This window comes from Salminus brasiliensis, chromosome 9, assembly GCF_030463535.1.
Source record: "Salminus brasiliensis chromosome 9, fSalBra1.hap2, whole genome shotgun sequence".
Classification (NCBI taxonomy): domain Eukaryota; kingdom Metazoa; phylum Chordata; class Actinopteri; order Characiformes; family Bryconidae; genus Salminus; species Salminus brasiliensis.
In genome coordinates this window covers 14,418,010-14,439,335 of record NC_132886.1, presented here as the reverse complement: position 1 = coordinate 14,439,335, position 21,326 = coordinate 14,418,010, and the positions used below count along the sequence as shown (strand labels likewise).

General features: G+C 47.5%; 11 non-coding genes and 1 pseudogene across 11 annotated transcripts; all 12 read left to right on the top strand.

Annotated features, from left to right (window-relative positions):
• Positions 1-448: 448 nt before the first annotated feature.
• On the top strand, positions 449-612 carry LOC140563040 (U1 spliceosomal RNA). The gene has a single exon (XR_011980278.1). It is a non-coding gene; the product is annotated as a U1 spliceosomal RNA (small nuclear RNA).
• Positions 613-2,267: 1,655 nt separating this feature from the next.
• Positions 2,268-2,431, top strand: LOC140563039 (U1 spliceosomal RNA). The gene has a single exon (XR_011980277.1). It is a non-coding gene; the product is annotated as a U1 spliceosomal RNA (small nuclear RNA).
• Positions 2,432-4,084: 1,653 nt separating this feature from the next.
• Positions 4,085-4,248, top strand: LOC140563057 (U1 spliceosomal RNA). The gene has a single exon (XR_011980294.1). It is a non-coding gene; the product is annotated as a U1 spliceosomal RNA (small nuclear RNA).
• Positions 4,249-5,895: 1,647 nt separating this feature from the next.
• Positions 5,896-6,059, top strand: LOC140563065 (U1 spliceosomal RNA). The gene has a single exon (XR_011980302.1). It is a non-coding gene; the product is annotated as a U1 spliceosomal RNA (small nuclear RNA).
• A 1,655-nt stretch (positions 6,060-7,714) lies between these two features.
• On the top strand, positions 7,715-7,878 carry LOC140563070 (U1 spliceosomal RNA). The gene has a single exon (XR_011980306.1). It is a non-coding gene; the product is annotated as a U1 spliceosomal RNA (small nuclear RNA).
• A 1,462-nt stretch (positions 7,879-9,340) lies between these two features.
• LOC140563119 (U1 spliceosomal RNA) lies at positions 9,341-9,504 on the top strand. Its single transcript, XR_011980353.1, has one exon. It is a non-coding gene; the product is annotated as a U1 spliceosomal RNA (small nuclear RNA).
• Positions 9,505-11,160: 1,656 nt separating this feature from the next.
• Positions 11,161-11,324, top strand: LOC140563099 (U1 spliceosomal RNA). Its single transcript, XR_011980334.1, has one exon. It is a non-coding gene; the product is annotated as a U1 spliceosomal RNA (small nuclear RNA).
• Positions 11,325-12,983: 1,659 nt separating this feature from the next.
• LOC140563135 (U1 spliceosomal RNA) lies at positions 12,984-13,147 on the top strand. The gene has a single exon (XR_011980367.1). It is a non-coding gene; the product is annotated as a U1 spliceosomal RNA (small nuclear RNA).
• Positions 13,148-14,802: 1,655 nt separating this feature from the next.
• LOC140563150 (U1 spliceosomal RNA) lies at positions 14,803-14,956 on the top strand (annotated as a pseudogene).
• A 1,643-nt stretch (positions 14,957-16,599) lies between these two features.
• Positions 16,600-16,763, top strand: LOC140563121 (U1 spliceosomal RNA). Its single transcript, XR_011980354.1, has one exon. It is a non-coding gene; the product is annotated as a U1 spliceosomal RNA (small nuclear RNA).
• A 1,660-nt stretch (positions 16,764-18,423) lies between these two features.
• Positions 18,424-18,587, top strand: LOC140563131 (U1 spliceosomal RNA). Its single transcript, XR_011980363.1, has one exon. It is a non-coding gene; the product is annotated as a U1 spliceosomal RNA (small nuclear RNA).
• A 1,655-nt stretch (positions 18,588-20,242) lies between these two features.
• On the top strand, positions 20,243-20,406 carry LOC140563071 (U1 spliceosomal RNA). Its single transcript, XR_011980307.1, has one exon. It is a non-coding gene; the product is annotated as a U1 spliceosomal RNA (small nuclear RNA).
• The last annotated feature ends 920 nt before the right edge of the window (positions 20,407-21,326 follow it).

Here is a 21,326-nt window from a genome sequence, read left to right as displayed (position 1 = left end):
TGATATGGATAAGATATTGTCCTATTGTCCACCCCTACTGTGACCCACCTGAAGCAGGGCATGAGGATGTTTGTTGAATTAGCTAATGATAACTGTTGCTTGTGGGAGTTGTTCAGGACTGAGCCCCTGTCCTGGGCCTTGTAGGAGGGAGAGAATTGGTGGAGCAGCCCCCTCTGGTGAGCAGCATTGTACGCACTCAGAAGCAGTGCATCATGGGAAGTGTTGTGGTTTTCGGAAACATGGCAAAGTAAAGCGTTTTGTGAGGCAGCACACCAATGCATTTGTTGGTGATGTCTTTGTTTGTGTGTGTGTGTGTGTGTGTGTGTATGTAGGGTCTTTGTTGCAGTGTTTTATTTCAGTGTCTGGGTGGTGTAACGCATGTAGTCTTTACCGTCTCAGTGAAGAGGACAGCCAGTGGTGGTCCCACTCCCCAGTGTGTGAAGAACTCATACTTACCTGGCAGGGGAGATACCATGATCAAGAAGGTGGTTCACCCAGGGTGAGGCTCAACCATTGCACTCCGGTTGTGCTGACCCCTGCGAATTCCCCAAATGTGGGAATCTCGACTGCATAATTTCTGGTAGTGGGGGACTGCGTTCGCGCTCTCCCCTGATTTTCTCGTCTAACGATAGATTGCTCTTACAAAACAGTCCTTGGGACGTCAAATTGCTTTTGCGTGCTGTGACTCCTGCGGGGGGGTAGCTGGTGTCATAACCCAGCTGCTTCAAGTGGCTCTCTTCACGTGTCTTTACTTCGTACGTGCTTGACAAGTCGGAACTGACTTCAGGATCCACACGTGGCACCTTCCAAAATGGGAAAAGATCTGAAGCTTTAGAAAGAAGCAAAAAAGACATCAATTCCTACAAAACGTTTCTACACCCTCTTTTAGTCGCTACACTCAATCCATTCAAGCAGCCCTGATTACGCTGTCCTTACAACGGACATGTGAGCAGTGAGTGTTGTGGAAGCACTGGCCATATCCACCATCTGCTCAGACAAGAATATTGGGACACATTGGGATGTCATTTCTCACAATAAGGCTGAATATTACGTCAGGTCAAGTGCTTTTATTGTCGTTCTTCACTGTAACTTGTTGACATTGAAACGAGACGTCGTTCTTCAAGCCCATGCAGCAACACAAGACAGCGGGACATTTCACAGGAACGCATAGAATGGAGATACAAGACTGGTCGGCCCACAGGAGCCCTTTCCAAAATGCATCAGGCTCATTGTTTAGACTGTGGAACAGTCCACCATCACTCCAGAGCCTGCTAAATCTTTACTCCAAGAGGGACCTCAAGTTGGCCTTTGGCCTCGGCCCTTCCTTTTGACTGCCATTTCTCAACAACGTTACGTGCTGAGGAAGCGGCTACCTTAAAACGCTTTTCCTATAGCCTTCTCCTGCTTTGAGGTGGGCGGTTGTTGAACTTTTCGTAGTGCTAGGTAGCTGATTAGAGGAGCCTCTGGCTGCTGGCCGGCAGTGCTAAGCTTTGAGAAATCCCTTTTTAGAAAGCTTTGACATTTGCGTCAGCTGGGCTTTCCTGACGAAGACTGTGAACAAGCCACAGCCCCAAGAAACTAATTAAGGCCTGAGATCTTGAGAAAAGTTATCCGAGAGCTGAAATCTCTTGGGGAGCCCATCTTTGTTGCGTGGTGCTCCTTTCCTCTTTCCACTCTAATGTTGTGCAGAACAAAAATCCTACACTGTCTCTTGCTAAAAATGTTTGCTAACAGACCGTTTGACCAGGGTTGCCTAAAGTTTTGCACGGGACTGTAAGTACGCACTGTTTGTAATGAAAGATGCAATAGTTGAGTTGATCATGATATGGATAAGATATTGTCCTATTGTCCACCCCTACTGTGACCCACCTGAAGCAGGGCATGAGGATGTTTGTTGAATTAGCTAATGATAACTGTTGCTTGTGGGAGTTGTTCAGGACTGAGCCCCTGTCCTGGGCCTTGTAGGAGGGAGAGAATTGGTGGAGCAGCCCCCTCTGGTGAGCAGCATTGTACGCACTCAGAAGCAGTGCATCATGGGAAGTGTTGTGGTTTTCGGAAACATGGCAAAGTAAAGCGTTTTGTGAGGCAGCACACCAATGCATTTGTTGGTGATGTCTTTGTTTGTGTGTGTGTGTGTGTGTGTGTATGTAGGGTCTTTGTTGCAGTGTTTTATTTCAGTGTCTGGGTGGTGTAACGCATGTAGTCTTTACCGTCTCAGTGAAGAGGACAGCCAGTGGTGGTCCCACTCCCCAGTGTGTGAAGAACTCATACTTACCTGGCAGGGGAGATACCATGATCAAGAAGGTGGTTCACCCAGGGTGAGGCTCAACCATTGCACTCCGGTTGTGCTGACCCCTGCGAATTCCCCAAATGTGGGAATCTCGACTGCATAATTTCTGGTAGTGGGGGACTGCGTTCGCGCTCTCCCCTGATTTTCTCGTCTAACGATAGATTGCTCTTACAAAACAGTCCTTGGGACGTCAAATTGCTTTTGCGTGCTGTGACTCCTGCGGGGGGGTAGCTGGTGTCATAACCCAGCTGCTTCAAGCGGCTCTCTTCACGTGTCTTTACTTCGTACGTGCTTGACAAGTCGGAACTGACTTCAGGATCCACACGTGGCACCTTCCAAAATGGGAAAAGATCTGAAGCTTTAGAAAGAAGCAAAAAAGACATCAATTCCTACAAAACGTTTCTACACCCTCTTTTAGTCGCTACACTCAATCCATTCAAGCAGCCCTGATTACGCTGTCCTTACAACGGACATGTGAGCAGTGAGTGTTGTGGAAGCACTGGCCATATCCACCATCTGCTCAGACAAGAATATTGGGACACATTGGGATGTCATTTCTCACAATAAGGCTGAATATTACGTCAGGTCAAGTGCTTTTATTGTCGTTCTTCACTGTAACTTGTTGACATTGAAACGAGACGTCGTTCTTCAAGCCCATGCAGCAACACAAGACAGCGGGACATTTCACAGGAACGCATAGAATGGAGATACAAGACTGGTCGGCCCACAGGAGCCCTTTCCAAAATGCATCAGGCTCATTGTTTAGACTGTGGAACAGTCCACCATCACTCCAGAGCCTGCTAAATCTTTACTCCAAGAGGGACCTCAAGTTGGCCTTTGGCCTCGGCCCTTCCTTTTGACTGCCATTTCTCAACAACGTTACGTGCTGAGGAAGCGGCTACCTTAAAACGCTTTTCCTATAGCCTTCTCCTGCTTTGAGGTGGGCGGTTGTTGAACTTTTCGTAGTGCTAGGTAGCTGATTAGAGGAGCCTCTGGCTGCTGGCCGGCAGTGCTAAGCTTTGAGAAATCCCTTTTTAGAAAGCTTTGACATTTGCGTCAGCTGGGCTTTCCTGACGAAGACTGTGAACAAGCCACAGCCCCAAGAAACTAATTAAGGCCTGAGATCTTGAGAAAAGTTATCCGAGAGCTGAAATCTCTTGGGGAGCCCATCTTTGTTGCGTGGTGCTCCTTTCCTCTTTCCACTCTAATGTTGTGCAGAACAAAAATCCTACACTGTCTCTTGCTAAAAATGTTTGCTAACAGACCGTTTGACCAGGGTTGCCTAAAGTTTTGCACGGGACTGTAAGTACGCACTGTTTGTAATGAAAGATGCAATAGTTGAGTTGATCATGATATGGATAAGATATTGTCCTATTGTCCACCCCTACTGTGACCCACCTGAAGCAGGGCATGAGGATGTTTGTTGAATTAGCTAATGATAACTGTTGCTTGTGGGAGTTGTTCAGGACTGAGCCCCTGTCCTGGGCCTTGTAGGAGGGAGAGAATTGGTGGAGCAGCCCCCTCTGGTGAGCAGCATTGTATGCACTCAGAAGCAGTGCATCATGGGAAGTGTTGTGGTTTTCGGAAACATGGCAAAGTAAAGCGTTTTGTGAGGCAGCACGCCAATGCATTTGTTGGTGATGTCTTTGTTTGTGTGTGTGTGTGTGTGTGTATGTAGGGTCTTTGTTGCAGTGTTTTATTTCAGTGTCTGGGTGGTGTAACGCATGTAGTCTTTACCGTCTCAGTGAAGAGGACAGCCAGTGGTGGTCCCACTCCCCAGTGTGTGAAGAACTCATACTTACCTGGCAGGGGAGATACCATGATCAAGAAGGTGGTTCACCCAGGGTGAGGCTCAACCATTGCACTCCGGTTGTGCTGACCCCTGCGAATTCCCCAAATGTGGGAATCTCGACTGCATAATTTCTGGTAGTGGGGGACTGCGTTAGCGCTCTCCCCTGATTTTCTTGTCTAACGATAGATTGCTCTTACAAAACAGTCCTTGGGACGTCAAATTGCTTTTGCGTGCTGTGACTCCTGCGGGGGGGTAGCTGGTGTTATAACCCAGCTGCTTCAAGCGGCTCTCTTCACGTGTCTTTACTTCGTACGTGCTTGACAAGTCGGAACTGACTTCAGGATCCACACGTGGCACCTTCCAAAATGGGAAAAGATCTGAAGCTTTAGAAAGAAGCAAAAAAGACATCAATTCCTACAAAACGTTTCTACACCCTCTTTTAGTCGCTACACTCAATCCATTCAAGCAGCCCTGATTACGCTGTCCTTACAACGGACATGTGAGCAGTGAGTGTTGTGGAAGCACTGGCCATATCCACCATCTGCTCAGACAAGAATATTGGGACACATTGGGATGTCATTTCTCACAATAAGGCTGAATATTACGTCAGGTCAAGTGCTTTTATTGTCGTTCTTCACTGTAACTTGTTGACATTGAAACGAGACGTCGTTCTTCAAGCCCATGCAGCAACACAAGACAGCGGGACATTTCACAGGAACGCATAGAATGGAGATACAAGACTGGTCGGCCCACAGGAGCCCTTTCCAAAATGCATCAGGCTCATTGTTTAGACTGTGGAACAGTCCACCATCACTCCAGAGCCTGCTAAATCTTTACTCCAAGAGGGACCTCAAGTTGGCCTTTGGCCTCGGCCCTTCCTTTTGACTGCCATTTCTCAACAACGTTACGTGCTGAGGAAGCGGCTACCTTAAAACGCTTTTCCTATAGCCTTCTCCTGCTTTGAGGTGGGCGGTTGTTGAACTTTTCGTAGTGCTAGGTAGCTGATTAGAGGAGCCTCTGGCTGCTGGCCGGCAGTGCTAAGCTTTGAGAAATCCCTTTTTAGAAAGCTTTGACATTTGCGTCAGCTGGGCTTTCCTGACGAAGACTGTGAACAAGCCACAGCCCCAAGAAACTAATTAAGGCCTGAGATCTTGAGAAAAGTTATCCGAGAGCTGAAATCTCTTGGGGAGCCCATCTTTGTTGCGTGGTGCTCCTTTCCTCTTTCCACTCTAATGTTGTGCAGAACAAAAATCCTACACTGTCTCTTGCTAAAAATGTTTGCTAACAGACCGTTTGACCAGGGTTGCCTAAAGTTTTGCACGGGACTGTAAGTACGCACTGTTTGTAATGAAAGATGCAATAGTTGAGTTGATCATGATATGGATAAGATATTGTCCTATTGTCCACCCCTACTGTGACCCACCTGAAGCAGGGCATGAAGATGTTTGTTGAATTAGCTAATGATAACTGTTGCTTGTGGGAGTTGTTCAGGACTGAGCCCCTGTCCTGGGCCTTGTAGGAGGGAGAGAATTGGTGGAGCAGCCCCCTCTGGTGAGCAGCATTGTACGCACTCAGAAGCAGTGCATCATGGGAAGTGTTGTGGTTTTCGGAAACATGGCAAAGTAAAGCGTTTTGTGAGGCAGCACACCAATGCATTTGTTGGTGATGTCTTTGTTTGTGTGTGTGTGTGTATGTAGGGTCTTTGTTGCAGTGTTTTATTTCAGTGTCTGGGTGGTGTAACGCATGTAGTCTTTACCGTCTCAGTGAAGAGGACAGCCAGTGGTGGTCCCACTCCCCAGTGTGTGAAGAACTCATACTTACCTGGCAGGGGAGATACCATGATCAAGAAGGTGGTTCACCCAGGGTGAGGGTCAACCATTGCACTCCGGTTGTGCTGACCCCTGCGAATTCCCCAAATGTGGGAATCTCGACTGCATAATTTCTGGTAGTGGGGGACTGCGTTCGCGCTCTCCCCTGATTTTCTCGTCTAACGATAGATTGCTCTTACAAAACAGTCCTTGGGACTTCAAATTGCTTTTGCGTGCTGTGACTCCTGCGGGGGGGTAGCTGGTGTCATAACCCAGCTGCTTCAAGCAGCTCTCTTCACGTGTCTTTACTTCGTACGTGCTTGACAAGTCGGAACTGACTTCAGGATCCACACGTGGCACCTTCCAAAATGGGAAAAGATCTGAAGCTTTAGAAAGAAGCAAAAAAGACATCAATTCCTACAAAACGTTTCTACACCCTCTTTTAGTCGCTACACTCAATCCATTCAAGCAGCCCTGATTACGCTGTCCTTACAACGGACATGTGAGCAGTGAGTGTTGTGGAAGCACTGGCCATATCCACCATCTGCTCAGACAAGAATATTGGGACACATTGGGATGTCATTTCTCACAATAAGGCTGAATATTACGTCAGGTCAAGTGCTTTTATTGTCGTTCTTCACTGTAACTTGTTGACATTGAAACGAGACGTCGTTCTTCAAGCCCATGCAGCAACACAAGACAGCGGGACATTTCACAGGAACGCATAGAATGGAGATACAAGACTGGTCGGCCCACAGGAGCCCTTTCCAAAATGCATCAGGCTCATTGTTTAGACTGTGGAACAGTCCACCATCACTCCAGAGCCTGCTAAATCTTTACTCCAAGAGGGACCTCAAGTTGGCCTTTGGCCTCGGCCCTTCCTTTTGACTGCCATTTCTCAACAACGTTACGTGCTGAGGAAGCGGCTACCTTAAAACGCTTTTCCTATAGCCTTCTCCTGCTTTGAGGTGGGCGGTTGTTGAACTTTTCGTAGTGCTAGGTAGCTGATTAGAGGAGCCTCTGGCTGCTGGCCGGCAGTGCTAAGCTTTGAGAAATCCCTTTTTAGAAAGCTTTGACATTTGCGTCAGCTGGGCTTTCCTGACGAAGACTGTGAACAAGCCACAGCCCCAAGAAACTAATTAAGGCCTGAGATCTTGAGAAAAGTTATCCGAGAGCTGAAATCTCTTGGGGAGCCCATCTTTGTTGCGTGGTGCTCCTTTCCTCTTTCCACTCTAATGTTGTGCAGAACAAAAATCCTACACTGTCTCTTGCTAAAAATGTTTGCTAACAGACCGTTTGACCAGGGTTGCCTAAAGTTTTGCACGGGACTGTAAGTACGCACTGTTTGTAATGAAAGATGCAATAGTTGAGTTGATCATGATATGGATAAGATATTGTCCTATTGTCCACCCCTACTGTGACCCACCTGAAGCAGGGCATGAGGATGTTTGTTGAATTAGCTAATGATAACTGTTGCTTGTGGGAGTTGTTCAGGACTGAGCCCCTGTCCTGGGCCTTGTAGGAGGGAGAGAATTGGTGGAGCAGCCCCCTCTGGTGAGCAGCATTGTACGCACTCAGAAGCAGTGCATCATGGGAAGTGTTGTGGTTTTCGGAAACATGGCAAAGTAAAGCGTTTTGTGAGGCAGCACACCAATGCATTTGTTGGTGATGTCTTTGTTTGTGTGTGTGTGTGTGTGTGTGTATGTAGGGTCTTTGTTGCAGTGTTTTATTTCAGTGTCTGGGTGGTGTAACGCATGTAGTCTTTACCGTCTCAGTGAAGAGGACAGCCAGTGGTGGTCCCACTCCCCAGTGTGTGAAGAACTCATACTTACCTGGCAGGGGAGATACCATGATCAAGAAGGTGGTTCACCCAGGGTGAGGCTCAACCATTGCACTCCGGTTGTGCTGACTCCTGCGAATTCCCCAAATGTGGGAATCTCGACTGCATAATTTCTGGTAGTAGGGGACTGCGTTCGCGCTCTCCCCTGATTTTCTCGTCTAACGATAGATTGCTCTTACAAAACAGTCAAAAAGAAGCAAAAAAGACATCAATTCCTACAAAACGTTTCTACACCCTCTTTTAGTCGCTACACTCAATCCATTCAAGCAGCCCTGATTACGCTGTCCTTACAACGGACATGTGAGCAGTGAGTGTTGTGGAAGCACTGGCCATATCCACGATCTGCTCAGACAAGAATATTGGGACACATTGGGATGTCATTTCTCACAATAAGGCTGAATATTACGTCAGGTCAAGTGCTTTTATTGTCGTTCTTCACTGTAACTTGTTGACATTGAAACGAGACGTCGTTCTTCAAGCCCATGCAGCAACACAAGACAGCGGGACATTTCACAGGAACGCATAGAATGGAGATACAAGACTGGTCGGCCCACAGGAGCCCTTTCCAAAATGCATCAGGCTCATTGTTTAGACTGTGGAACAGTCCACCATCACTCCAGAGCCTGCTAAATCTTTACTCCAAGAGGGACCTCAAGTTGGCCTTTGGCCTCGGCCCTTCCTTTTGACTGCCATTTCTCAACAACGTTACGTGCTGAGGAAGCGGCTACCTTAAAACGCTTTTCCTATAGCCTTCTCCTGCTTTGAGGTGGGCGGTTGTTGAACTTTTCGTAGTGCTAGGTAGCTGATTAGAGGAGCCTCTGGCTGCTGGCCGGCAGTGCTAAGCTTTGAGAAATCCCTTTTTAGAAAGCTTTGACATTTGCGTCAGCTGGGCTTTCCTGACGAAGACTGTGAACAAGCCACAGCCCCAAGAAACTAATTAAGGCCTGAGATCTTGAGAAAAGTTATCCGAGAGCTGAAATCTCTTGGGGAGCCCATCTTTGTTGCGTGGTGCTCCTTTCCTCTTTCCACTCTAATGTTGTGCAGAACAAAAATCCTACACTGTCTCTTGCTAAAAATGTTTGCTAACAGACCGTTTGACCAGGGTTGCCTAAAGTTTTGCACGGGACTGTAAGTACGCACTGTTTGTAATGAAAGATGCAATAGTTGAGTTGATCATGATATGGATAAGATATTGTCCTATTGTCCACCCCTACTGTGACCCACCTGAAGCAGGGCATGAGGATGTTTGTTGAATTAGCTAATGATAACTGTTGCTTGTGGGAGTTGTTCAGGACTGAGCCCCTGTCCTGGGCCTTGTAGGAGGGAGAGAATTGGTGGAGCAGCCCCCTCTGGTGAGCAGCATTGTACGCACTCAGAAGCAGTGCATCATGGGAAGTGTTGTGGTTTTCGGAAACATGGCAAAGTAAAGCGTTTTGTGAGGCAGCACACCAATGCATTTGTTGGTGATGTCTTTGTGTGTGTGTGTGTATGTAGGGTCTTTGTTGCAGTGTTTTATTTCAGTGTCTGGGTGATGTAACGCATGTAGTCTTTACCGTCTCAGTGAAGAGGACAGCCAGTGGTGGTCCCACTCCCCAGTGTGTGAAGAACTTATACTTACCTGGCAGGGAAGATACCATGATCAAAAAGGTGGTTCACCCAGGGTGAGGCTCAACCATTGCACTCCGGTTGTGCTGACCCCTGCGAATTCCCCAAATGTGGGAATCTCGACTGCATAATTTCTGGTAGTGGGGGACTGCGTTTGCGCTCTCCCCTGATTTTCTCGTCTAACGATAGATTGCTTTTACAAAACAGTCCTTGGGACGTCAAATTGCTTTTGCGTGCTGTGACTCCTGCGGGGGGGGTAGCTGGTGTCATAACCCAGCTGCTTCAAGTGGCTCTCTTCACGTGTCTTTACTTCTTACGTGCTTGACAAGTCGGAACTGACTTCAGGATCCACACGTGGCACCTTCCAAAATGGGAAAAGATCTGAAGCTTTAGAAAGAAGCAAAAAAGACATCAATTCCTACAAAACGTTTCTACACCCTCTTTTAGTCGCTACACTCAATCCATTCAAGCAGCCCTGATTACGCTGTCCTTACAACGGACATGTGAGCAGTGAGTGTTGTGGAAGCACTGGCCATATCCACCATCTGCTCAGACAAGAATATTGGGACACATTGGGATGTCATTTCTCACAATAAGGCTGAATATTACGTCAGGTCAAGTGCTTTTATTGTCGTTCTTCACTGTAACTTGTTGACATTGAAACGAGACGTCGTTCTTCAAGCCCATGCAGCAACACAAGACAGCGGGACATTTCACAGGAACGCATAGAATGGAGATACAAGACTGGTCGGCCCACAGGAGCCCTTTCCAAAATGCATCAGGCTCATTGTTTAGACTGTGGAACAGTCCACCATCACTCCAGAGCCTGCTAAATCTTTACTCCAAGAGGGACCTCAAGTTGGCCTTTGGCCTCGGCCCTTCCTTTTGACTGCCATTTCTCAACAACGTTACGTGCTGAGGAAGCGGCTACCTTAAAACGCTTTTCCTATAGCCTTCTCCTGCTTTGAGGTGGGCGGTTGTTGAACTTTTCGTAGTGCTAGGTAGCTGATTAGAGGAGCCTCTGGCTGCTGGCCGGCAGTGCTAAGCTTTGAGAAATCCCTTTTTAGAAAGCTTTGACATTTGCGTCAGCTGGGCTTTCCTGACGAAGACTGTGAACAAGCCACAGCCCCAAGAAACTAATTAAGGCCTGAGATCTTGAGAAAAGTTATCCGAGAGCTGAAATCTCTTGGGGAGCCCATCTTTGTTGCGTGGTGCTCCTTTCCTCTTTCCACTCTAATGTTGTGCAGAACAAAAATCCTACACTGTCTCTTGCTAAAAATGTTTGCTAACAGACCGTTTGACCAGGGTTGCCTAAAGTTTTGCACGGGACTGTAAGTACGCACTGTTTGTAATGAAAGATGCAATAGTTGAGTTGATCATGATATGGATAAGATATTGTCCTATTGTCCACCCCTACTGTGACCCACCTGAAGCAGGGCATGAGGATGTTTGTTGAATTAGCTAATGATAACTGTTGCTTGTGGGAGTTGTTCAGGACTGAGCCCCTGTCCTGGGCCTTGTAGGAGGGAGAGAATTGGTGGAGCAGCCCCCTCTGGTGAGCAGCATTGTACGCACTCAGAAGCAGTGCATCATGGGAAGTGTTGTGGTTTTCGGAAACATGGCAAAGTAAAGCGTTTTGTGAGGCAGCACACCAATGCATTTGTTGGTGATGTCTTTGTTTGTGTGTGTGTGTGTGTGTGTGTATGTAGGGTCTTTGTTGCAGTGTTTTATTTCAGTGTCTGGGTGGTGTAACGCATGTAGTCTTTACCGTCTCAGTGAAGAGGACAGCCAGTGGTGGTCCCACTCCCCAGTGTGTGAAGAACTTATACTTACCTGGCAGGGGAGATACCATGATCAAAAAGGTGGTTCACCCAGGGTGAGGCTCAACCATTGCACTCCGGTTGTGCTGACCCCTGCGAATTCCCCAAATGTGGGAATCTTGACTGCATAATTTCTGGTAGTGGGGGACTGCGTTCGCGCTCTCCCCTGATTTTCTCGTCTAACGATAGATTGCTCTTACAAAACAGTCCTTGGGACGTCAAATTGCTTTTGCGTGCTGTGACTCCTGCGGGGGGGTAGCTGGTGTCATAACCCAGCTGCTTCAAGTGGCTCTCTTCACGTGTCTTTACTTCTTACGTGCTTGACAAGTCGGAACTGACTTCAGGATCCACACGTGGCACCTTCCAAAATGGGAAAAGATCTGAAGCTTTAGAAAGAAGCAAAAAAGACATCAATTCCTACAAAACGTTTCTACACCCTCTTTTAGTCGCTACACTCAATCCATTCAAGCAGCCCTGATTACGCTGTCCTTACAACGGACATGTGAGCAGTGAGTGTTGTGGAAGCACTGGCCATATCCACCATCTGCTCAGACAAGAATATTGGGACACATTGGGATGTCATTTCTCACAATAAGGCTGAATATTACGTCAGGTCAAGTGCTTTTATTGTCGTTCTTCACTGTAACTTGTTGACATTGAAACGAGACGTCGTTCTTCAAGCCCATGCAGCAACACAAGACAGCGGGACATTTCACAGGAACGCATAGAATGGAGATACAAGACTGGTCGGCCCACAGGAGCCCTTTCCAAAATGCATCAGGCTCATTGTTTAGACTGTGGAACAGTCCACCATCACTCCAGAGCCTGCTAAATCTTTACTCCAAGAGGGACCTCAAGTTGGCCTTTGGCCTCGGCCCTTCCTTTTGACTGCCATTTCTCAACAACGTTACGTGCTGAGGAAGCGGCTACCTTAAAACGCTTTTCCTATAGCCTTCTCCTGCTTTGAGGTGGGCGGTTGTTGAACTTTTCGTAGTGCTAGGTAGCTGATTAGAGGAGCCTCTGGCTGCTGGCCGGCAGTGCTAAGCTTTGAGAAATCCCTTTTTAGAAAGCTTTGACATTTGCGTCAGCTGGGCTTTCCTGACGAAGACTGTGAACAAGCCACAGCCCCAAGAAACTAATTAAGGCCTGAGATCTTGAGAAAAGTTATCCGAGAGCTGAAATCTCTTGGGGAGCCCATCTTTGTTGCGTGGTGCTCCTTTCCTCTTTCCACTCTAATGTTGTGCAGAACAAAAATCCTACACTGTCTCTTGCTAAAAATGTTTGCTAACAGACCGTTTGACCAGGGTTGCCTAAAGTTTTGCACGGGACTGTAAGTACGCACTGTTTGTAATGAAAGATGCAATAGTTGAGTTGATCATGATATGGATAAGATATTGTCCTATTGTCCACCCCTACTGTGACCCACCTGAAGCAGGGCATGAGGATGTTTGTTGAATTAGCTAATGATAACTGTTGCTTGTGGGAGTTGTTCAGGACTGAGCCCCTGTCCTGGGCCTTGTAGGAGGGAGAGAATTGGTGGAGCAGCCCCCTCTGGTGAGCAGCATTGTACGCACTCAGAAGCAGTGCATCATGGGAAGTGTTGTGGTTTTCGGAAACATGGCAAAGTAAAGCGTTTTGTGAGGCAGCACACCAATGCATTTGTTGGTGATGTCTTTGTTTGTGTGTGTGTGTGTGTGTGTGTGTGTATGTAGGGTCTTTGTTGCAGTGTTTTATTTCAGTGTCTGGGTGGTGTAACGCATGTAGTCTTTACCGTCTCAGTGAAGAGGACAGCCAGTGGTGGTCCCACTCCCCAGTGTGTGAAGAACTCATACTTACCTGGCAGGGAAGATACCATGATCAAGAAGGTGGTTCACCCAGGGTGAGGCTCAACCATTGCACTCCGGTTGTGCTGACCCCTGCGAATTCCCCAAATGTGGGAATCTCGACTGCATAATTTCTGGTAGTGGGGGACTGCGTTCACGTTCTCCCCTGATTTTCTCGTCTAACGATAGATTGCTCTTACAAAACAGTCCTTGGGACGTCAAATTGCTTTTGCGTGCTGTGACGTCTGCGGGGGGGGGTAGCTGGTGTCATAACCCAGCTGCTTCAAGTGGCTCTCTTCACGTGTCTTTACTTCTTACGTGCTTGACAAGTCGGAACTGACTTCAGGATCCACACGTGGCACCTTCCAAAATGGGAAAAGATCTGAAGCTTTAGAAAGAAGCAAAAAAGACATCAATTCCTACAAAACGTTTCTACACCCTCTTTTAGTCGCTACACTCAATCCATTCAAGCAGCCCTGATTACGCTGTCCTTACAACGGACATGTGAGCAGTGAGTGTTGTGGAAGCACTGGCCATATCCACCATCTGCTCAGACAAGAATATTGGGACACATTGGGATGTCATTTCTCACAATAAGGCTGAATATTACGTCAGGTCAAGTGCTTTTATTGTCGTTCTTCACTGTAACTTGTTGACATTGAAACGAGACGTCGTTCTTCAAGCCCATGCAGCAACACAAGACAGCGGGACATTTCACAGGAACGCATAGAATGGAGATACAAGACTGGTCGGCCCACAGGAGCCCTTTCCAAAATGCATCTGGCTCATTGTTTAGACATTGGAACAGTCCACCATCACTCCAGAGCCTGCTAAATCTTTACTCCAAGAGGGACCTCAAGTTGGCCTTTGGCCTCGGCCCTTCCTTTTGACTGCCATTTCTCAACAACGTTACGTGCTGAGGAAGCGGCTACCTTAAAACGCTTTTCCTATAGCCTTCTCCTGCTTTGAGGTGGGTGGTTGTTGAACTTTTCGTAGTGCTAGGTAGCTGATTAGAGGAGCCTCTGGCTGCTGGCCGGCAGTGCTAAGCTTTGAGAAATCCATTTTTAGAAAGCTTTGACATTTGCGTCAGCTGGGCTTTCCTGACGAAGACTGTGAACAAGCCACAGCCCCAAGAAACTAATTAAGGCCTGAGATCTTGAGAAAAGTTATCCGAGAGCTGAAATCTCTTGGGGAGCCCATCTTTGTTGCGTGGTGCTCCTTTCCTCTTTCCACTCTAATGTTGTGCAGAACAAAAATCCTACACTGTCTCTTGCTAAAAATGTTTGCTAACAGACCGTTTGACCAGGGTTGCCTAAAGTTTTGCACGGGACTGTAAGTACGCACTGTTTGTAATGAAAGATGCAATAGTTGAGTTGATCATGATATGGATAAGATATTGTCCTATTGTCCACCCCTACTGTGACCCACCTGAAGCAGGGCATGAGGATGTTTGTTGAATTAGCTAATGATAACTGTTGCTTGTGGGAGTTGTTCAGGACTGAGCCCCTGTCCTGGGCCTTGTAGGAGGGAGAGAATTGGTGGAGCAGCCCCCTCTGGTGAGCAGCATTGTACGCACTCAGAAGCAGTGCATCATGGGAAGTGTTGTGGTTTTCGGAAACATGGCAAAGTAAAGCGTTTTGTGAGGCAGCACACCAATGCATTTGTTGGTGATGTCTTTGTTTGTGTGTGTGTGTGTGTGTGTATGTAGGGTCTTTGTTGCAGTGTTTTATTTCAGTGTCTGGGTGGTGTAACGCATGTAGTCTTTACCGTCTCAGTGAAGAGGACAGCCAGTGGTGGTCCCACTCCCCAGTGTGTGAAAAACTCATACTTACCTGGCAGGGGAGATACTATGATCAAGAAGGTGGTAAACCCAGGGCGAGGCTCAACCATTGCACTCCGGTTGTGCTGACCCCCCAAATGTGGGAATCTCGACTGCATAATTTCTGGTAGTGGGGGACTGCGTTCGCGCTCTCCCCTGATTTTCTCGTCTAACGATAGATTGCTCTTACAAAACAGTCCTTGGGACGTCAAATTGCTTTTGCGTGCTGTGACTCCTGCGGGGGGGTAGCTGGTGTCATAACCCAGCTGCTTCAAGTGGCTCTCTTCACGTGTCTTTACTTCTTACGTGCTTGACAAGTCGGAACTGACTTCAGGATCCACACGTGGCACCTTCCAAAATGGGAAAAGATCTGAAGCTTTAGAAAGAAGCAAAAAAGACATCAATTCCTACAAAACGTTTCTACACCCTCTTTTAGTCGCTACACTCAATCCATTCAAGCAGCCCTGATTACGCTGTCCTTACAACGGACATGTGAGCAGTGAGTGTTGTGGAAGCACTGGCCATATCCACCATCTGCTCAGACAAGAATATTGGGACACATTGGGATGTCATTTCTCACAATAAGGCTGAATATTACGTCAGGTCAAGTGCTTTTATTGTCGTTCTTCACTGTAACTTGTTGACATTGAAACGAGACGTCGTTCTTCAAGCCCATGCAGCAACACAAGACAGCGGGACATTTCACAGGAACGCATAGAATGGAGATACAAGACTGGTCGGCCCACAGGAGCCCTTTCCAAAATGCATCAGGCTCATTGTTTAGACTGTGGAACAGTCCACCATCACTCCAGAGCCTGCTAAATCTTTACTCCAAGAGGGACCTCAAGTTGGCCTTTGGCCTCGGCCCTTCCTTTTGACTGCCATTTCTCAACAACGTTACGTGCTGAGGAAGCGGCTACCTTAAAACGCTTTTCCTATAGCCTTCTCCTGCTTTGAGGTGGGCGGTTGTTGAACTTTTCGTAGTGCTAGGTAGCTGATTAGAGGAGCCTCTGGCTGCTGGCCGGCAGTGCTAAGCTTTGAGAAATCCCTTTTTAGAAAGCTTTGACATTTGCGTCAGCTGGGCTTTCCTGACGAAGACTGTGAACAAGCCACAGCCCCAAGAAACTAATTAAGGCCTGAGATCTTGAGAAAAGTTATCCGAGAGCTGAAATCTCTTGGGGAGCCCATCTTTGTTGCGTGGTGCTCCTTTCCTCTTTCCACTCTAATGTTGTGCAGAACAAAAATCCTACACTGTCTCTTGCTAAAAATGTTTGCTAACAGACCGTTTGACCAGGGTTGCCTAAAGTTTTGCACGGGACTGTAAGTACGCACTGTTTGTAATGAAAGATGCAATAGTTGAGTTGATCATGATATGGATAAGATATTGTCCTATTGTCCACCCCTACTGTGACCCACCTGAAGCAGGGCATGAGGATGTTTGTTGAATTAGCTAATGATAACTGTTGCTTGTGGGAGTTGTTCAGGACTGAGCCCCTGTCCTGGGCCTTGTAGGAGGGAGAGAATTGGTGGAGCAGCCCCCTCTGGTGAGCAGCATTGTACGCACTCAGAAGCAGTGCATCATGGGAAGTGTTGTGGTTTTCGGAAACATGGCAAAGTAAAGCGTTTTGTGAGGCAGCACACCAATGCATTTGTTGGTGATGTCTTTGTGTGTGTGTGTGTATGTAGGGTCTTTGTTGCAGTGTTTTATTTCAGTGTCTGGGTGATGTAACGCATGTAGTCTTTACCGTCTCAGTGAAGAGGACAGCCAGTGGTGGTCCCACTCCCCAGTGTGTGAAGAACTTATACTTACCTGGCAGGGGAGATACCATGATCAAAAAGGTGGTTCACCCAGGGTGAGGCTCAACCATTGCACTCCAGTTGTGCTGACCCCTGCGAATTCCCCAAATGTGGGAATCTCGACTGCATAATTTCTGGTAGTGGGGGACTGCGTTCGCGCTCTCCCCTGATTTTCTCGTCTAACGATAGATTGCTCTTACAAAACAGTGCTTGGGACGTCAAATTGCTTTTGCGTGCTGTGACTCCTGCGGGGGGGGTAGCTGGTGTCATAACCCAGCTGCTTCAAGTGGCTCTCTTCACGTGTCTTTACTTCTTACGTGCTTGACAAGTCGGAACTGACTTCAGGATCCACACGTGGCACCTTCCAAAATGGGAAAAGATCTGAAGCTTTAGAAAGAAGCAAAAAAGACATCAATTCCTACAAAACGTTTCTACACCCTCTTTTAGTCGCTACACTCAATCCATTCAAGCAGCCCTGATTACGCTGTCCTTACAACGGACATGTGAGCAGTGAGTGTTGTGGAAGCACTGGCCATATCCACCATCTGCTCAGACAAGAATATTGGGACACATTGGGATGTCATTTCTCACAATAAGGCTGAATATTACGTCAGGTCAAGTGCTTTTATTGTCGTTCTTCACTGTAACTTGTTGACATTGAAACGAGACGTCGTTCTTCAAGCCCATGCAGCAACACAAGACAGCGGGACATTTCACAGGAACGCATAGAATGGAGATACAAGACTGGTCGGCCCACAGGAGCCCTTTCCAAAATGCATCAGGCTCATTGTTTAGACTGTGGAACAGTCCACCATCACTCCAGAGCCTGCTAAATCTTTACTCCAAGAGGGACCTCAAGTTGGCCTTTGGCCTCGGCCCTTCCTTTTGACTGCCATTTCTCAACAACGTTACGTGCTGAGGAAGCGGCTACCTTAAAACGCTTTTCCTATAGCCTTCTCCTGCTTTGAGGTGGGCGGTTGTTGAACTTTTCGTAGTGCTAGGTAGCTGATTAGAGGAGCCTCTGGCTGCTGGCCGGCAGTGCTAAGCTTTGAGAAATCCCTTTTTAGAAAGCTTTGACATTTGCGTCAGCTGGGCTTTCCTGACGAAGACTGTGAACAAGCCACAGCCCCAAGAAACTAATTAAGGCCTGAGATCTTGAGAAAAGTTATCCGAGAGCTGAAATCTCTTGGGGAGCCCATCTTTGTTGCGTGGTGCTCCTTTCCTCTTTCCACTCTAATGTTGTGCAGAACAAAAATCCTACACTGTCTCTTGCTAAAAATGTTTGCTAACAGACCGTTTGACCAGGGTTGCCTAAAGTTTTGCACGGGACTGTAAGTACGCACTGTTTGTAATGAAAGATGCAATAGTTGAGTTGATCATGATATGGATAAGATATTGTCCTATTGTCCACCCCTACTGTGACCCACCTGAAGCAGGGCATGAGGATGTTTGTTGAATTAGCTAATGATAACTGTTGCTTGTGGGAGTTGTTCAGGACTGAGCCCCTGTCCTGGGCCTTGTAGGAGGGAGAGAATTGGTGGAGCAGCCCCCTCTGGTGAGCAGCATTGTACGCACTCAGAAGCAGTGCATCATGGGAAGTGTTGTGGTTTTCGGAAACATGGCAAAGTAAAGCGTTTTGTGAGGCAGCACACCAATGCATTTGTTGGTGATGTCTTTGTTTGTGTGTGTGTGTGTGTGTGTGTGTGTATGTAGGGTCTTTGTTGCAGTGTTTTATTTCAGTGTCTGGGTGGTGTAACGCATGTAGTCTTTACCGTCTCAGTGAAGAGGACAGCCAGTGGTGGTCCCACTCCCCAGTGTGTGAAGAACTCATACTTACCTGGCAGGGAAGATACCATGATCAAGAAGGTGGTTCACCCAGGGTGAGGCTCAACCATTGCACTCCGGTTGTGCTGACCCCTGCGAATTCCCCAAATGTGGGAATCTCGACTGCATAATTTCTGGTAGTGGGGGACTGCGTTCGCGTTCTCCCCTGATTTTCTCGTCTAACGATAGATTGCTCTTACAAAACAGTCCTTGGGACGTCAAATTGCTTTTGCGTGCTGTGACGTCTGCGGGGGGGGGTAGCTGGTGTCATAACCCAGCTGCTTCAAGTGGCTCTCTTCACGTGTCTTTACTTCTTACGTGCTTGACAAGTCGGAACTGACTTCAGGATCCACACGTGGCACCTTCCAAAATGGGAAAAGATCTGAAGCTTTAGAAAGAAGCAAAAAAGACATCAATTCCTACAAAACGTTTCTACACCCTCTTTTAGTCGCTACACTCAATCCATTCAAGCAGCCCTGATTACGCTGTCCTTACAACGGACATGTGAGCAGTGAGTGTTGTGGAAGCACTGGCCATATCCACCATCTGCTCAGACAAGAATATTGGGACACATTGGGATGTCATTTCTCACAATAAGGCTGAATATTACGTCAGGTCAAGTGCTTTTATTGTCGTTCTTCACTGTAACTTGTTGACATTGAAACGAGACGTCGTTCTTCAAGCCCATGCAGCAACACAAGACAGTGGGACATTTCACAGGAACGCATAGAATGGAGATACAAGACTGGTCGGCCCACAGGAGCCCTTTCCAAAATGCATCAGGCTCATTGTTTAGACTGTGGAACAGTCCACCATCACTCCAGAGCCTGCTAAATCTTTACTCCAAGAGGGACCTCAAGTTGGCCTTTGGCCTCGGCCCTTCCTTTTGACTGCCATTTCTCAACAACGTTACGTGCTGAGGAAGCGGCTACCTTAAAACGCTTTTCCTATAGCCTTCTCCTGCTTTGAGGTGGGCGGTTGTTGAACTTTTCGTAGTGCTAGGTAGCTGATTAGAGGAGCCTCTGGCTGCTGGCCGGCAGTGCTAAGCTTTGAGAAATCCCTTTTTAGAAAGCTTTGACATTTGCGTCAGCTGGGCTTTCCTGACGAAGACTGTGAACAAGCCACAGCCCCAAGAAACTAATTAAGGCCTGAGATCTTGAGAAAAGTTATCCGAGAGCTGAAATCTCTTGGGGAGCCCATCTTTGTTGCGTGGTGCTCCTTTCCTCTTTCCACTCTAATGTTGTGCAGAACAAAAATCCTACACTGTCTCTTGCTAAAAATGTTTGCTAACAGACCGTTTGACCAGGGTTGCCTAAAGTTTTGCACGGGACTGTAAGTACGCACTGTTTGTAATGAAAGATGCAATAGTTGAGTTGATCATGATATGGATAAGATATTGTCCTATTGTCCACCCCTACTGTGACCCACCTGAAGCAGGGCATGAGGATGTTTGTTGAATTAGCTAATGATAACTGTTGCTTGTGGGAGTTGTTCAGGACTGAGCCCCTGTCCTGGGCCTTGTAGGAGGGAGAGAATTGGTGGAGCAGCCCCCTCTGGTGAGCAGCATTGTACGCACTCAGAAGCAGTGCATCATGGGAAGTGTTGTGGTTTTCGGAAACATGGCAAAGTAAAGCGTTTTGTGAGGCAGCACACCAATGCATTTGTTGGTGATGTCTTTGTTTGTGTGTGTGTGTGTGTGTGTATGTAGGGTCTTTGTTGCAGTGTTTTATTTCAGTGTCTGGGTGGTGTAACGCATGTAGTCTTTACCGTCTCAGTGAAGAGGACAGCCAGTGGTGGTCCCACTCCCCAGTGTGTGAAGAACTCATACTTACCTGGCAGGGGAGATACTATGATCAAGAAGGTGGTTCACCCAGGGTGAGGCTCAACCATTGCACTCCGGTTGTGCTGACCCCTGCGAATTCCCCAAATGTGGGAATCTCGACTGCATAATTTCTGGTAGTGGGGGACTGCGTTCGCGCTCTCCCCTGATTTTTTCTTGTCTAACGATAGATTGCTCTTACAAAACAGTCCTTGGGACGTCAAATTGCTTTTGCGTGCTGTGACTCCTGCGGGGGGGGTAGCTGGTGTCATAACCCAGCTGCTTCAAGTGGCTCTCTTCACGTGTCTTTACTTCTTACGTGCTTGACAAGTCGGAACTGACTTCAGGATCCACACGTGGCACCTTCCAAAATGGGAAAAGATCTGAAGCTTTAGAAAGAAGCAAAAAAGACATCAATTCCTACAAAACGTTTCTACACCCTCTTTTAGTCGCTACACTCAATCCATTCAAGCAGCCCTGATTACGCTGTCCTTACAACGGACATGTGAGCAGTGAGTGTTGTGGAAGCACTGGCCATATCCACCATCTGCTCAGACAAGAATATTGGGATGTCATTTCTCACAATAAGGCTGAATATTACGTCAGGTCAAGTGCTTTTATTGTCGTTCTTCACTGTAACTTGTTGACATTGAAACGAGACGTCGTTCTTCAAGCCCATGCAGCAACACAAGACAGCGGGACATTTCACAGGAACGCATAGAATGGAGATACAAGACTGGTCGGCCCACAGGAGCCCTTTCCAAAATGCATCAGGCTCATTGTTTAGACTGTGGAACAGTCCACCATCACTCCAGAGCCTGCTAAATCTTTACTCCAAGAGGGACCTCAAGTTGGCCTTTGGCCTCGGCCCTTCCTTTTGACTGCCATTTCTCAACAACGTTACGTGCTGAGGAAGCGGCTACCTTAAAACGCTTTTCCTATAGCCTTCTCCTGCTTTGAGGTGGGCGGTTGTTGAACTTTTCGTAGTGCTAGGTAGCTGATTAGAGGAGCCTCTGGCTGCTGGCCGGCAGTGCTAAGCTTTGAGAAATCCCTTTTTAGAAAGCTTTGACATTTGCGTCAGCTGGGCTT